The sequence below is a fragment of the Vipera berus genome, assembly GCF_964194415.1.
Source record: "Vipera berus genome assembly, chromosome: 1".
In the NCBI taxonomy this organism is placed as follows: Eukaryota; Metazoa; Chordata; class Lepidosauria; order Squamata; family Viperidae; genus Vipera; species Vipera berus.
The window spans coordinates 322,860,470-322,873,976 of NC_138202.1; positions in this window are offsets into that span (position 1 = coordinate 322,860,470).

Consider the following 13,507-nt stretch of genomic DNA (forward strand, 5'->3'; position numbering starts at 1 on the left):
ACCTACATAAACAGAAATATGATGGTTACATCGAAATATATACTTAGGTTGTAAGAAGGTTCAGAATGAACTCAAACACACTTTTATCTCCTTTTATCTTCTACCCATTTTTCCCATTGAAGTGAATTAGAGACACATTTACATAACTCTCCCAATAACATATAGTTAACACATAGTTGGTAATTCAGTTACATCAGGCCACCAGGTCTGGGCTGCAACATCCAGACAATGTTAGATGGCAGCATAAAGATACAAAAAACAAAAAAACAAAACCTCTGATACTTTACTGCCATTAAGTAATTGTGTGGATGTTTGTGGCTTAGATCTGGTAGCTTTAATTTTCATGACTGTCTGTGTTTGAAAGGAAAGTGATTGGTGGAACACAGGATAAGATGGTAACTATTTTATCTTATAATCATATATTTTGATACAGATTTTTTCACTTAAGCATTTCTTTATAGCAAAGGACTTTTCTCTACAAACTGTACCATCTGGTTATCAAACTTGGAAAGTAATTAATATAGAAAGACTTCTGTGCATGCTTGTAACCTATTGCATGCCAATTAGAGAAGGGTGAATTGATTTGGAACATGGAAAGGATCAGACATCCTTAAGACAGATTTTTATCTAAATTCCATGCCAGGTTGGGTTTAGAAACTGGAGGTCTCTACCTTATCTTTATTCCCTACCATCATTGCTAATCCTCTGGTTAAACTCACTTAAACAGATTGACTAAAGTCGATGGTGACTGTAGGGGAAACTTCAGAACAGAGAACCACAGCCCATGCAACAGAATTAACAGAAGGTTCCCCAGAGGATTTGGAGGACCCCAAATTGAGCACAAATGGTTGCCAGATTTTGAAATAAATTAAAATATGTATTCTTACCAAAAGAATACCTTTCTTATATTATAACTATAAAATTCAAAATCTAAAACTTTGTAACTACAAGTTTAAGAATATTCTTTGTTATTAGAAGAAAAAAAATTCTCCATCCAGAGTCTAATGCAAAATAGTTACTCGGGACAGATGCATTTACTAAAATTAAGCATATGGCTGAGACCAAAACTCTCAGTCATGTATCTGGTTTCAGATTCAAAATGAACTATGCTTGCTGACTTTTCACACAAATATTCACTCCTGGTTTCCCTAGTGTGTTACTTTTCAGCTTTCTTCATTTCAGTAGCCTAATTTAAAGTCAAAACCAAAGATCTATGACAATTTTTGATAGATAGCTGCTCAATCCTGGGCTTTACATAGAATAACTGGAGAATGGTAAAAGATTCGCAGATAGAATCTTACTGAATGAAATAACTTTGATGATTCCAGAAACTATCCTATCACGATTCAGCCCAACAAGATCTGGTGATAGCAATGCCATTCTTTAAAATGCAATTTAGAATACTGTAGAAAGAATGATGAGTTGAAAGACATTGTCTGAAGACCAATGTGAGTATATAGATAAAAAGTTTGAACATTTGGCTACAATTTAGAGAGAAAAACAGAATTTGGTATGAGAGAAAGTGAAATATTAATCAAACTGAACAGAGGACTTGACTGTAAATGCTTAGCTTTGGAAAAACCTGGGTTTCTGATAGTATGTGGTGCTGATTTAGCTATTGCCATGTTTTCCCACTAAGAGGCTCATCTTTAACAAACAATAAGCACAATCCCATGCTGGGAATACCTGTAGCAATGCAGAAGGGTGACAATTTCATTCATTTTTTGATAAATAAGATTTTTTTTGGTAGACTGGTTGGAGGAAAAAAAAACCCTAGAGATTAAATAATATTTAATGTAGAGAGAAAGGAAAAATGACAGATGAAGGACATTTTTCTTTGCTGTGTCTAGGGGTGTTAAGCCATTATCACAAACATTTGCCATGCATTGAAAGATATAGAATAAGGCAATACTTGCAGATACTAGCACACAAGCAAATTCAAAAATATTCCCCATCTCTCAATATAATACAACTTAAAAAATCAAAAGACACTAGAACTTGTAAGATTTCCTATCAAAACACCAACATCTCTTAAGCTCTCACTGAAATTTCATGAGGTTTGGATGATCTCATTCTCAAGTGAGACTAATATACATCCAAACTGATATTTAGAATAAAGCATATATTGTGCACAGAAATGTATATGCACATTTCTTGGTTTTCAAGCTGAGAAAATTTAGTTATTTATATTCAATACCATAAAGGCTGTAAAATATTCTAGTCCTCTACCTGAGTGTTGTCTAGTGGAAGGCTGCTCTCTTACAGACAGCTATTTTCACTGATTTTGTTAATTTCATCAAAATTGTTGGCCAGAGATTACACTAGATTAGTAACCATTAGCATCACTTCATCTGCATACTGTGCAATTATCCATTCCATTTTAGTAATTGCTTAATTATAAGCTGCTATGGTACTATTGGTACTATTCTAAAGTACATATGGTGACAGATGTTGAATAAAATGGGGACATTATAGTAAGAAAACTGAATCCTATGTTTTGGGGGTTTTAATATCTGATTATACTTTAAATTACATCTGTCTGTCTGTCTATCTATCCATCCATTTAGAAAACAAAAAAGATTTTTCATCTAGCTGGATGCAGCTTAATTTTTCTAAAAAAACACCTGATATCCTGGTAATTGAGGCAACTATAGAAAAGTAAAGAGATGGTCTTGAAGAAATATGTGGCAACCATCAGTTAAACATGAGCTTAGCCTGGGAAAAGCAGAAAAGTGTAAGAAAGAAACTCAAGATTACTCTGTTTTGAATGTCTTTAGTATAAGAAAAGGGGAAGGGGAAAAGTTGTCAGGCTTACAAGATTGCCTATATCACTAACATGGAATTCCACTATTTTGAGGAGGTGATGTCTTGAAGAACTAAAGCAAAAATAATCCAGACAAACACATGATGCTTTCAAAGTGACTGTTATTGTAGAGATAGATAGTGTTGGTTAGAAAGTACAAAAGATAAGCAAGGACTGGTGGAAGGACAGATTAGTGATCACTAGTATGAGACCTAAGGCATCCTAAGTCAATCTTGTGACAAATCAAGATAAAATGACTAGGCAAGATGTGACAAGAAAGGACAAGGTCTTCTACCTGGACTCAAGAATAGTTATAACATAATCCAGTGTTATTTGGGGGTTGTCGGTCTGCTATGATGGTTGTAATATTTCAGGGATCCTGGATCATAGCATGGGCATCTTTGATGTGATGTAAATAGGGAAAAATACCTTTACGAAACTTCATTATTCTCTCCAGTCTGTAATTCAATCCTATAGTTTTCTAATCAAAATATTTCATTTTGGTCAATGAAATTTAGTTATGAATAACTTTGTACATAACCTTCAAATAAAACACAGAGGCTAAAAGAAGTGCCATTCAGAAATGTTTCAATAAATAAATGCTAACTTATCACATTAGGAGCTGGATGTTCTTTTTTTCCTTCCTGTTTACACTGAATATTTCTGTAGGAATTAATTAAAAGACTGCTCTGACAGCTGTCTTGCCCTTCTATTTTCCAGCAGTCTAAATAATCTGCCATACTCAGTATAAAAGTTGAGTGTTTCATTACATGCTTTGCTCTTTAAGGCCATTTAAATGACTGCTCTTCTGCCTGTAATCAAAAACAAAATGATTTAAGAAAATAATCTACCAGGAATTAGAAAGGATGTCTATATATAAAAATGAGGTTAATAGCAATATCTTTAGATCCACAATTGGAACAGGTCACTAATTACACAAATACAAAATTTCTTTCAGCAGTATATAATTTTTAAATTAAGATGTGCTCTTTGTCCATTTTTGAATTCCTGCATTTACAATTTAAAAGGAAATTAATATAGGCTAAAGTTTACATTTTATTCATTTGATTTCTTTTCTGCAATATTTGCACATGCAGCACTGCAGAATTAAACATTCCAACCATGTTTCCAAGCTGCTGGATGCAAAAGAAGCAGAGAAGAAACTGAGGGACTTAGATTTATCTATATATAGGACTTCTATGTTCAGAGGACGACAGTCTTCACAGCCTGGGTTCACATAACATATTCATTGGACTATTGAACCCAGACTGTGTGATTAATTTATAGTTGTGAATCCATGTCATCCAGCAAACCATGTCTCAGTTCATCAGGAATTAGTACAATGTGTATACAGAACCACACTGTCAAGATCAGAAGCGAATTATAATTACAGAACATTTTAAATAACACTTTAAGTACTAGTTCTACTTTAACAGAAAGGAATTGTTCCCCAAAGCTACTTGCTCTGGAATAAGGATGGATGGAACAGTTTCATAGGTCTTTGGTGATCAATACTAGGTTTATGTAGGAGTTTCTGGCTCCCAATTGTTTAATATTTCTATCTAAAATTTCTGAAATGGATGTAGCTTGAGGAAAACAAGAAGTGGACTTGGGGAATAAAAGAACTGTGATGAACTGTTACTGAAAATAAATTATTTGGCTAAGTGTATTCTCAAATGTACTTCTTTAAACCTGGATGCATCATCCCTTTTGCATCCTACTTCTAACTGATAGATCTTGAAGTCCACCTGAGTTCTCACTACATAGATCTGGCACCTAAACATCGGCAAGACCAAAGAGATGGTGTTAGACTTCCGGAGAAAAAAGGAGGAACCTGCCCCACTTTACATCAGAGAGAACTGTGTAGAGAGAGTTTCCTCCTTTAAATTTCTGGGAGTCTACCTCTGTGAAGATCTGACCTGGAAAGTTAACACAACTCAGGTGGCTAGAAAGGCCCAACAGAGGCTTCACTTTCTTAGGGTCTTGCGGAAGAACAGGGTAGAACAACAGCTAATGACCCTCTTTTACCGGTCTACTATAGAGAGCGTCCTCTCGTATGGTATTGTGGTTTGGTATGCTGGTCTGACAGCTGCGGATAGGAAAGTATTACAGAGGGTAGTGAGCACAGCACAAGACATTGTGGGCTGTTCCCTGACACCACTGGATGACATCGCCAGGGCTCGTTGCCTTGGAAGAGTGAGGAAGATTCTCAGGGATGACTCACACCCTGGACGGTATCTCTTTACTCTCCTACCATCCGGTAGGAGATATAGGAATATAGCCAGCCGTACCAACAGGCTGAAAAATAGCTTTTATCCGTGGGCTGTTAGGCTTTTAAATGGGACATAATCTAATGCAGAATTGACTTGGGAGGCCGGTGTGTGGTGTAGTTGGTTCACATAGTGTGGTGGGATGGAGGGTTTGTTTGTTGTCACTGTTGGGGGGAGAGAGCAGGGGGGGGAGGCTCAGCTAATCTCAATGTACACATGTTGTACTTTGACAATAAAGGTTTATTATTATTATTATTATTATTATTATTATTATTATTATTATTATTATTATTAATTACAGAAAACTGTCCCACTAATTTTCTACAATTCATTTTATTTATTAAATCTATATGCCACCCATCTCACTATTAAAGTGACTCTGGGAGACTTACAACACAATTTATATTATACAATTATTTTTCTACTACTGAAACCATCTGGGGATTTCTACACTGAATGAGAATGAAAATATTTTATTGATGAATAAGCATTTTCAAATTCTGATTGGTACTACCATAAAAACCTGAGCTCACACACCGTATTACATACTTTGCATGTCTCTGGTTTAGTACACTGTGTGAACTTAGCTGATGTGATTTGTAAATTATAGCCTATGCTGGATCTAAGTATGAAATAATAACAGTAATAATGCAATCCAGGTTTGATAGCCCTATTTTTAATACCCTTAACTCCTGGACTTATGGGACAAAGATGAATGTGTTCTGTTTGGCTAAATCCCACATATTTGGAACTCATCAAGACAGGAAGAATGGTCAACTTTTAACACATGAAGTCAGCCAAAATAATTGTTATAATATATAAATCTACTCCTGATTTGCTGCATTGGATTTTGGTAATACTTGACTATTAGTCTTCAAATTAGAGTTGCATTTTTTTTATTCAAAGGAATAACAGAACTTTTGAACACTTTGGTTAAATGATTTGCAATTTTGTTTAAGAGATTTTTCAGGCTACAGGGTTTTTTAAAGGTACTAATGTGTATGTGAGAGCCCATTTAGCACTGGGGTTAAAATATCAAGTTAGAAAGTGAGAGATTCTAATCCAACCTTAGACATGAAGACAGTGGGGTGGCTTTGGGCCAGTCACTCTCCCTCACCCCTAAAGAGGTGGCAATGGCAAATCACTTTTGAAAAACCTTGCCAAGAAACTATTACTTCAGGAGTCAACACCGGCACACAACACTTTTGTGAAGGCACACGCACAAAAAATCCCTACCTATTCTGTGGCTACTTCCACATAGAGCAGGGGTCTTCAAACTTGGCCCTTTTATGACTTGTGGACTTCAACTCCCAGAATTCCTCAGCTAGGCACACTGGCTGAGGAATTCTGGGAGTTGAAGTCCACAAGTCATAAAAGCGCCAAGTTTGAAGACCCCTGACGTAGAGGTTGTTCTGGCTAAATAGGTAGCACCACTTTGGCTTGTACCTCTGGGCTCCCTTGTAGCTAATGGCTCTGAAAACCTGCCTGAGTCCATAAAAACTGAGACAGTGGATAAATCACATAAGTGAAATAATTTCTGTACTTTAAAAAAAAAACCCAACAGCATCCCCATCAAAAGCACTGCAGAGAAGGGAGGTTTTCAGTCCCTGCATACTAGCTGCGTATTCACACCTATCTGAATGCAAAAACTTGTGCACTTAAAAGAGCCTTGATTTTAGATCAGCCGAGATTTCTACTTCTGCATTCCTCAGGAGGGAGGCCACGGTGAATATTCCTGGAGATAAAGCACAGGGTGACTCAAGTAATAAGATTTATGGCGGGAGGTATTTAGAGCCTGGGGGGGGGGTGGGCTTCTGGATTCCACAACACGCGGTCCCTTTAACTGTGAGTTGTGGGAATGGGCTCTCTAACCCAGGGGTCTTCAAACTTGGCCCTTTTATGACTTGTGGACTTCAACTCCCAGAATTCCTCAGCCAGCTTTGCTGGCTGAGGAATTCTGGGAGTTGAAGTCCACAAGTCATAAAAGGGCCAAGTTTGAAGACCCCTGCTCTAACCAGTCGTGCAGCAGGCAATGTTGTTCCAGACGTTCCTTCCTGGAGAACCGGAGGACGAGAGCAAGGCGCCCCTCGCCTCTTTCCCCTCCGAGGCGACTTCAGCCGGGCTTCCGAAGGTCGCCCGTCTCGTCTAGTCTCGCCTCGCCTCGCCAGGGCGCACGTGAACCCTCCACGTGTCCCGGAGGGCGGGGACTGTAGAAAATTAGAACGCGCTTTGATGCTCTCTCCTCTTTAAGGGATTAGCAATCTTGCGGCCGGGGAGGAGGCCGAGAAATCTTCGCTTGCAAAATAATGAGCAGAGAAACATTTACTGATTAGTATAATTCGGGATAATCCGATCTGATGAGCGTATATCGAGAATAGCCTTTAACCGATTTACTGTCAAATGGTCCGGTCGGAGCGCAACGTATTTCTGTCTTTTTTCTTCTTCTTTTTTTAGTTCTGTTGCTGTCGCTTTTTTTTTTATTGAAGAGTTTTACAATACATTTTATCTTTAGCAAAACAAACCCCCTCCCAACCCCCTACCCTCCCACCCTCTTCCCACTCCCCAACCCTCCCCAACCCCTCCCTCCCTTTCCCCTCCCCCCCACTTCCCAGAGCTGAGTACAGGGTATAAAAATACAAACATTCATAATCTAACTTATGCAAACAATCCTAAACTATTTAAACTATCGCACTTTAACTCATATAGATAAACTCCAAACGTATATATATCATATCAATAATGATTCAAATGCAAAATAATACTTTTTAGTCCCATATTTGCTCCGTAGTATCTCTCTGTTGCAAATAGTCTTTCAGGTGCACTAAGATCTTTACCATATCCTCGAAATGAAAAACTTTACAATCCATTCTTCTGTAATCAGTAATTCTACCTTTTTACTAGAGATCTTACTGCCATAGTTAAATTCAGCATCCATTTAATATCCACCACAATAATATCAATAATACCCAATAAGAACAATCACAGACAAAACAATTTCATATCAATTATTGCTGTCGCTGTTTTGTCGGCAACAAAATAAAACAAGGATTTTAATTCGTGGGAACTGGCGAAGGAGATGCCAGGACTTGCCCCCCCCCCCAAACGATCACAAAACTCCACCTGAGGAATTCAAACGAGCGAAAGGCCGCCAGAGAGCCAGCAAGCCGGGTGTAACTTTTGTTAACTTCTCTGGAGGGGCGTAATTTGGGTGGGTGGGCGGGCTCTCCGGCGCGTGGATATAATCACATCTCTCTCCCTCTAACGCAGCGTTTCCCAACCTTAGGAACTTGAAGATGCGTGGACTTCAACTGGCTGGGGAATTCTGGGAGTTGAAGTCCACGCATCTTCAAGTTCCTAAGGTTGGGAAACGCTGCTCTAACGCGCTGGAGAAGGTTTCAAAGTCTTCCTCCCTTTCCTCTATCTATCGGCTTTCTCTTGCATTTAGGCTTTTATGTTTTATAAACTGATTAGAAGCAATTATATGTACTTATCCCTCAACTTTCCAAATGACTTGGCCATATGCATATTTAAAGGCTTGCTCATCCCTCCTGGAGCTCAGCCTTTAACGTAAAAAACACTGAAATTAAGCTGATTCTGGTGGCACGTTAAAAAAAAGAAATCCTTATCCACTAATATCTGGTCGGATAGGAAATTCGTTGTGGCCGGTGGTCGGATTACCGCTTCTCTAATTACTACACCGGATTTGCTCCCACGCGCTAGTAGTGAAAGTCTGTTTCCACAAAACGACTGGAAAACTGAGCGTGGCTGTACTTGCAGAAATGAGCAAAAGTGCGTGTCCGCTTCTTTAGAAAGAGAGATGGAAAGAAGGTATATGAATGATATGACTTAAAATAAGGCCGAAGATGGTCTAAAGTAGGGATAAGCGCGGGAGGGATAAAAAAAAGCTGTACAGTAGGTGCGATCCGTTGCGTCGTGAAATAAATCTACCCAAACCGATGGTGCGCTGTGTTGAACTTTTACTTCTCACAATACTCAACCATCGTTGTTTAGAATTATGAGAAGCCCAACTCTGGAGGGTCCAATCCACATTGGGGAAGATTTTGTGGAAGTAGCAGAGGCGGATGGATGGGAAACAAGCTGTGACTCTTTCTCTAAGGACTAAGGACTCACCAAACATGTCTGCAGAATATTTTTGAAAAAATGAAAAGGGTTATTTTTTAGGTTGTTCAGTGATGGTCTTGTGTGTGTCTTTTTTGGAAACATTTACTTGATAACTTCAACCAACCTAATTAAAAAAATATCAGGGCAATGTATAGAATATTTGCAAACATATACTTATTGTATGAAGCTTTAATCTACCAATTAATTCCCTGCACAAAAGTGATACTTTAAGATGCTTTTTTAAAACAAAGCAACCAACCCACCAAAAATGATATTCTCCTGTACACAATCAGACATTCTGGTTACCATTTTAATAACCATTCTTAGTTTTAGGCTGCCCTCCCCTCATTTCCAATTTGCATAATTTCAATTGATTTAGGGAGACTATCTAGACTGGCCGAAGGCACATGTATTTGAAACCAATTTTGTGTATCAAGTAATATGGCTAGAAGGATAGACTAAAGGTCATGTTAAAATTTCTTTCTAAAAAAAGATAATTACTACTGTCCTAAATTAACTTTTCAACTTAGCATATAAATTCAGTGCAGCAATTGTGTTAATACACAATTATATATAAATAGGTAAGGAGGCATGTCTAATTTTTTAATTGGAGGATTGCTTGTATAAAATATGGATCAGTACATTTCCTTCATAGACATCTCTTCTTAAAATGTGTCTTGAGATGATATAATATGGAGTATGTTACCACCGATCCTTATATTTCATCTAATGAATTATTTTATTGCAACCTGTTAGTTCTTTAATGTGACTTCTTAAAATTCTGCAGCTATTTCCTTTTCCCCAATTGGGGCAAGCAGAGCTGCTAGGAACATTACTAGGAGCCCTAATATAGTGTTATCATTAATGAGCCTGTATAGAAGCTACTAAGTCTCCTTTTGCTTTTTTCCATTTTTCACACCTGACTAATTCAAAACAAGATTCCAGATTCTCCATATAAACAAAGAATAATAATGATCAAAGAGTAACAGTCAAAAGCAAAATCATAAACCCAAGCCATTCACATCACAATTATCTTAAATGAAAGTTATTGTTCTGTTAATCCCAGGAACAGCTTGCAAGGAGAGATTTGAGTCTTTCTTTAATAATGTAAAGTTAATACACAGTGCTCTTGTAATTATCTTTGTCAGAAAACCCTGTTTAATCTGCATGTTTAGCAGAAAAGGACCAAATCAAAAAATGATCTGATTTAGAACACTTGATGTTTGTTTGTCAATTGTTTACATAAAAAGGTGAAACAGTGAAATGCAATCCAGGTGCAAAAAATGGAAGTCAATATATAACTAGATTCCTCTACCTTGTGAGTTTATTAACCCATGTCCAGAGGTTTAACACAAAAACTCCTTTTTCCATTTCCCTTTGTGTGATAAGACATCTTGAGTTCCACCAGATTTTAGTATTAATGGATTCCATGAGAACTAAGAATAACTTTGTCAAGGAATTGCAGCTTCACGGCTCATATAAACATATCTCAAAGATGAACTAAAGATTTGGCAGGTTCATTTCCTCAGGCACCCAAAGCAAAAGCTGCTCCATGGAGGACCAGCATGTTCTGTTTATAAAAAATAAATGACCCTTTTGGTCTGGTGTGTTCCACTTGTACTTGAGATTTCTGTCTTTAATGCAGATAAAAAGGAGAGAGTTAATGTATATCTCAGCTAATGTAAAATTTACATTTAATTTTGAAACAGGAATAAAGTTGAATCTAGGTTACTTGTGTAAATACCACAGGTAGTACTGCAGAGAAAGCAAAGGAGAACAGCTAAGCAAGTTGCTTCGACTGTACTGGATCCTTGTGGAATATAATGAAATGATTGACAATCAATTAACAAGATTGCTTACTTGAAAACTAATTCCATCTTCATTGACTGTGAAGAACATAGGAGATGGCAAATAATACATCATTTCTCTTTTTGGAGATTAATGTGTAAGACAAACATCTTTTCCTTCTGTGTTTTAGCTTTTCCATGTCCCCAAGCCTTCTACCAATAAGAATTAAGGGGTTTTTAAAAATGCTATTTCACTCTGTGTACTAGAATGACATAACTTGTAGTGACCTGAAGACAGGAATAATTTTATGCATAGGTGTTATCCATCATATAAGAAAAGAAAAAGAGAAGAGAAAACAGAAATGGAAAACCAGAGCACAATGAACAGGTTGAACAGGTTAAATATTGTAAATAGTTTTGTTATATGTATGCCATTTTTCTAGTAATCTATGCCTCACTGAAAATTCCAGGGATTAAAAAAAGAGCATAGCCCCAGGTTTTCATGGATGCTATTCTTTAACTGATGTTTGACTGAATTTAGTATTCTATTTATATATTTTTAAATCTTCCCAAAACAAAACATATACATGTGAAATATATGCATTTGAAAGGAATGGACAATGTGGAAGTTCTACTAGACAGAGAAGTTTATGTGATGTGTTAAAAGGAAGGGTAGGAATGCCCATTGGAAACAGAACCATCCACAACTCCTTAGGAGAAGAATGGGACTCTGAGGTCTTGCAATCCAGGTCACACTCACCACTATAGATGGGCATGGCAGGGAAGATGACAATATGCATGACTCCTGACTGTCTATTTCATGGGTGTCAAACCTGCCATGTCATGTGAGGTGTGGCGACTTATCGCGACTTTTTTGTATTGCCAGAGCTGGGGTGGACGCGGTCTCCGTATGATGCAACTGGACTGCAGGCTGGCAGTTCGACATCCCTGGTCTATTTAAACTGCTATCTATTGAAAGATCTCTAATTTTCTAGCAAAGTGGGAAAGGACATACGGTAGATGTTGTATGAAAAAGGACCAGACTGAGACTTTTTCATGGGACTGTCCAAGGTCCTGAAGAACCTGCCTAGCCATTCCTACATCCAGGGTCTTTCTCTTTCCCCTCCTTGACTGCCAGTCTGCCAAGCCTTGCCCTGATTGTTTGCTTAGTATGAGACAATTGTTTGGGATAACTTTCTGAATTGCCTACTTTTTTGGCGCAGACTTGGATAGATAGAATTTGCAGATGAATCTTAACTCCTCTCTTGGTAGTGAATGATCACACTATCTGCATCATGAATCACTATTTTAGCATCCTCATTCAGTTCCTTTATTTCTGACTGATATCTTATGAATTCTTGTGCCAGAAACAAGGGGCTGTGGCAAGGAACCAGGATATCTATTCCTCTTGCCCAATAATTGAGCAAATAGCAGTGGGGATAATGCTACAACAATTGGAGTTTGGGAAGTGAGTTGAATGGTTACCAAACTTATATCGACTCTGAATGGTGTACAAGGAATAACAACCACCATTTCAATATGACTTTGGTAATAGCTTATCTTGTATATTCAGCTGTTCTGTATCTATTTCATTTCATTGGAGGACTAATTATATGGTTCATATTACAGACTCTGATTAAGGAAAAATGTTTTGACTAACATACAGGGTACTTTGGGATAGAATGCTTTCCCCTTTTTTTAGGATAATTTGAAAAGGAATAATTCAGAAGTAAGATGGCAGGTATGACCATGTGAGATCCCAACTCTTTGAAATGTCTGTGAGAGCCTTTTAAAAGGTTCAGGGTTTCATCATGTGGTCTCATCTGCCTGACATTTTGACACCTCCTTTGTATGCTGCTGCTTAGTGTTGCTAAACTTCACAAATTTCTGGGTTTACTCAATACAGCCCAACCAAGTATGTTATGGAAACTTATCCATAACAACCTGATTTGGTTTTGAGTTCATGTATTGTACAAATCCAACCAGAGACTTCTTCTGATCCCCAGTGTTTAGCCTAAGATGATGCTATCATGGTCTCCCCCAAAACTTCCACTGTGGGGTCATTGAATTCACTTTGAGGAAGCCTGAAAACTGAATGTCATGAAAAACAGAAATTAGAAATCTTTCTGGGGGTGTCATGAGGAAGCCCAAAACTTATTCTGCTTTTCTGCTGCAGACATGTGCTATTCTTTAGGTAGGAAGGATCGAGACTGGAATCTATTCAGCCGGGTGAATCTATCCAGGGCTGCTAAAGGCCAGTGTCGGTGTAACCATTACCACTGATAGCCCCTGCGTGCCCAGCGCTTCGTGTTTGGGGCGGCTGCGAGCTCTGCCCGCCTTCCCACAAAGCCGGAGGGACCCCCCCCCCCAAAGTCCAGAGGGCCCTTGCTCAGAGCGGCTCCGACGCGGAGTGAAAACTGTCCCGGCAGCAAGGGGGGGCGGGGAGGGGCGGAGCGGGGAGAAAAGGGTGATCGGATTGCGGGCAACTAGGTGGCAATTAATTATCCGGGATTGGGAACCAGTTG